The sequence below is a fragment of the Atta cephalotes genome, assembly GCF_000143395.1.
Source record: "Atta cephalotes unplaced genomic scaffold scaffold00078, whole genome shotgun sequence".
NCBI classification, from domain to species: Eukaryota; Metazoa; Arthropoda; class Insecta; order Hymenoptera; family Formicidae; genus Atta; species Atta cephalotes.
Genome location: NW_012130142.1, coordinates 677444 through 681653, shown reverse-complemented (window position 1 = coordinate 681653; position 4210 = coordinate 677444). Strand labels below are relative to the sequence as shown.

General features: G+C 28.7%; 1 pseudogene; it reads right to left on the bottom strand.

The window, feature by feature from the left end:
- Nucleotides 1–155: 155 nt before the first annotated feature.
- Nucleotides 156–4210, bottom strand: part of LOC105624433 — a 267247-nt pseudogene continuing 263192 nt past the window's right edge.

The following is a 4210-nucleotide window of genomic DNA, read 5'->3' as shown; positions in this document are numbered from 1 at the left end:
GAGAGAGAGAGAGGAAGGAAATGGCAGAGAGAAGAAGTAATTTTTGCACATATATCTTTATTCATTTATCATATCTTTTCATTCATAATGCCAATTCTTCTAATAGATAGCTGAATTATTTTATTAATTTTCAATTCTTCACTGTCGTTGATGCATCACAAAAGTGATGAAGCATTATTCGAATTTTTATCCGGATCCCTCCTGTTTTCTTCCCAATTTTCTGTTTATTTTTTTAAAGTCATTCTCAGTTTTTTTCACCAATCCTGTTAAAACATCCATCACGTCGGTTAACTGAGTAACAAACAGTATCTGGAAAAAAGAATAAATGTATGAAAATGCAAATAAATAAAAAGAGACAATGGGCTAATGGGAATTGGTCTGTAGTAGATTATTACGCTATTATTGACGAGAATATTAAAATTTCGTCCTGAAACTTTTCATATCGTTTAAAATTAAATAAGATTAGTATTATATAACAAATTAAGATTAGTATTGTATAACAGTCTGTTTTTTCTCGTCTCGAAAAAATCAAGATAAATATTTGGATGAGAATAAATAAAAAAATAAGAATAAATGAATGAATATATACATATATATATATATATAAATAACGACAATCTCACTGGATTGTTCCTACCAATCACAAAGGGGGAAATTGAAAAGCAATAAAAATCTTAAAACCTTAAAAATAAACAAAGCAACAGGTCCAAATGAAGTGCTATCGGTATTACTAAAGTTATTGGATGAGAAAAGAATAATGCTTCTTCTTAAAATTTTCAATAAAATATAGGATAGGAATATATTTTAATCAATGGATTTCCTTGATTTTTGTTCCTTTATTAAAAAAGAACAATGCGAAGAAATGTGCAGACCATAGATTGATCAGTGTTATGAGTCATGCTTTAAAATTATTTCTAAAAATTTTACATCACATAATTTTCAAGAAAGGCAAGAAGAGATCAATAAGTTTGAGTTCAGGCAGAGGTTAGATATAAGAGAATCAATAGTGGCAACACAAGTTTTGATGCAAAATGAACAGAAGAAAGATATATGTTTGTGCTTCATAGATTATGAGAAGGCATTTGATAGAATGCAACATCTCAGGCTTGGAGGTTCTCCGAAAAACTGATATAAATACAAAAAACATCCAATATATCGAAAGTTCATATTGAAACCAAAAAGTACAAATCAGGGTTGATGAAAAGACTAACGCAGTTAAAATGCAGAGATGTGTTCTGACAGGGATGTATTCTCTCACTTCTATATTCAAATTATTTTCCAAGAAGCGTTTGAGGACATTGAGAAGGGCATAAAGATCAATGGAGAATGATTGAATAACATTCGATATGTAGATCGATGCAATGTTAATTGCAGACAACATGGACAATCTGGAACAACTTCTTAACATGATAGAACAACACAATAAAGACAGAGATTAAACATCAATACTAAGAAAAACTTCATGGTTATTAGAGAACCCGAGAATCAAATGTATTCAGAAATGGAAGTTAAACGCTAGAAGACAGATTGATAGAGCGAGTGAGCAAGTTGGATGTCAGAAACAGAAGTAAAATACCGAATAGAGACGGTTCGCAAAGTATTCATGAAATTTGAAAAAGTCCTCACTAATACTTCAATCTAAATCTGAGAATTAAATTCATTAGATGTTATGTATGGTCTGAACTTTTATATGAAATGGAGGAATGATTTTCGAAATGAATGGACTCGAATCCTTTGATGTGGATTTATGGCAGAGAACTTAAGATACCGTAGACGGCGAGGACCACCAACGAAAATATTTTGAGATAGGCAAGGATCGGGAGATATTGATTATGATAAAAAAGAGGAAAACGGCATATCTGGGACACATCATGTGCAATACAAAATATGAATTGCTACAGAGAATTATACAGGAAAAGATCGAAGGAAGAAGAGGAGTGAGACGTAAGAAGTTATCTTGGCTCTGTAATATAAGACAATGGACAGGACTGCGCACAGTGGAAGAACTGATATATGCAGCGAGGAACAGAGAAAAGATGCAAAATGTGATCACAAATCATCCATTGAATAAGCATACGAAGAAGAAAATACATATACATATACAGGATGTTCAGCGTAATGGTCCGCACGATTTTTTAGACACTTCGAACAATTAAAAAAAAAAGATTGAAAGGTGATTATCTATTTATTTTATGCGAGCTATAACATGCGTTCAAAAATAATTTTTTTTAATAAAAAAAGTCAAGATCATCTTGAATTTTTTAAATAACACCAATTACAATTTTTTTTCCATAATATTGTAGGGCTCTTCACAACGAATTCAACGCACTATCGAGATTGTCATTTTTATTGATGTTTTATTGATTTTATTAATATAAGTAGATACATAATATTTATTACAAATACTCGTTAATAAATACTTATGTGAACTTATGTAAATAAATTTTATTGATTTTATTGATATTTAATATCAAATTTATCCGGAAAACGTGTGGATATAAACACTGAAAGTTTTGTGGAAATACTTTCGTATTTTAAACTCATAATATTCATCATAATTATTAATATTCTTCTTTTTTTGAAGCGAAATTAATTGTTCTAATAACAGCAATGTATCGTTATTTTAATTCGGAAAAAGTTGACATGTTCTTAATATTTAGTGAATGCAGAAAAAATTCCAATGAAGCTGCAGTTTTGTATATACAACGATATCCAGATAGAAATCATCCATCAGAAAAAACTTTTAGAAACATTGAACAGTGTTTGCAGGAAATTGCAATAAATTTTCTGATGGAAAACGTTCTAATCAAAGTGTTATTTCGAATAATAATAACTCTGCAATAGTAATGGCTTATTTTCATGCAAATCCGTCGATTTCTGCTGAAGCGAATATATTAGTTGGAAGTGTACATAGAATACTTATAGAAAATAAATATCATCCATTTAAGTTGATTACGTTTTTACAACAGTTCATCGTCCAATTGACGAGACACGACGTTTAAAATTTCTAGCATTGCTTGCTACTATTTATGAAGAAAATCTTTGTCTCTTAGATAAAATTATGTGGACGAATGAATCAAAATTGATCAATAACAGTATATATCATGTCAATAGACGTAATCAACATTTCTGGTGATCAGAAAATCCGCATTGGATGCGATAATGGAACTTTCTAATTAAATATATTTAATCTTATGTTTTATCGTTTCTTTTCTCCTTTAATCTACATATTTTCATTTTTTTTTAATGAAAATTAACGTCTGGTGCGATATACTAAATTGTTATTTAATTGGATCATATTTTTACGAAGAAAATTTAACATCGTACAGATATTTGCACTTTCTCAATTCACAATTGCCAAAGTTAATGCGAAATATTTCCTGTGATGGGGGAAGTGTGTTTCCAACAGGACGGTTGCCCATAATGCATGAATAGTTCAAAATTATTTTCAGGATATCTTTGGAAATCATGTTACAAGTATGGATCAGTCCGATAACCCCAGTATGGTCTTCGGATTTATATCCGATGGATTTTTTCTTATGGAAACATCTGAAATCTTTTATATATCATATATACCAATAAATAATATTCGAGACCTTTAAAAAAGAATAATTACAGCTTGTATGCAATTTTAGATCAAAATAGTATAATAGCTGCTATGCACACTAATTTATTAATGAGAACAGAACTTTATGTTACAAAAAGAGGCAAGCAATTTAAACATTTGCTTACAAATTACAGTTTTTCTTCAATAACTTATGTTTATAATGCAAATTATACATTTAACAATTATACATTTAACTGCAAATTTAACATTAAATATCAATAAAAACAATAAAATTTGTTTACTTAAATTAATAAATTCACATAAATATTCCTTTATTAATGAGTATTTGTAATAAATTTATATGTTTTATGTACATCAATAAAATCAATAAAATATCAATAAAAATGACAATCTTGAGTGCATTGAATTCGACTTGAAGATCCTCATAATATTATATGGAAAAAAAATTGTACGTTATTATTTAAAATTCAAGATGATCTGACATTTTTATTAAAAATAATTTTTCAAATTTTTTTATCGCATGTTGTAACTGCATAAATTAGATAGATAATCACCTTTCAATCTTTTTTTTAATTGTAGGAAGGGTCTAAAAATCTGTTACACTGAAACCTTATTGTGTGTGTATATATATATAAATATATA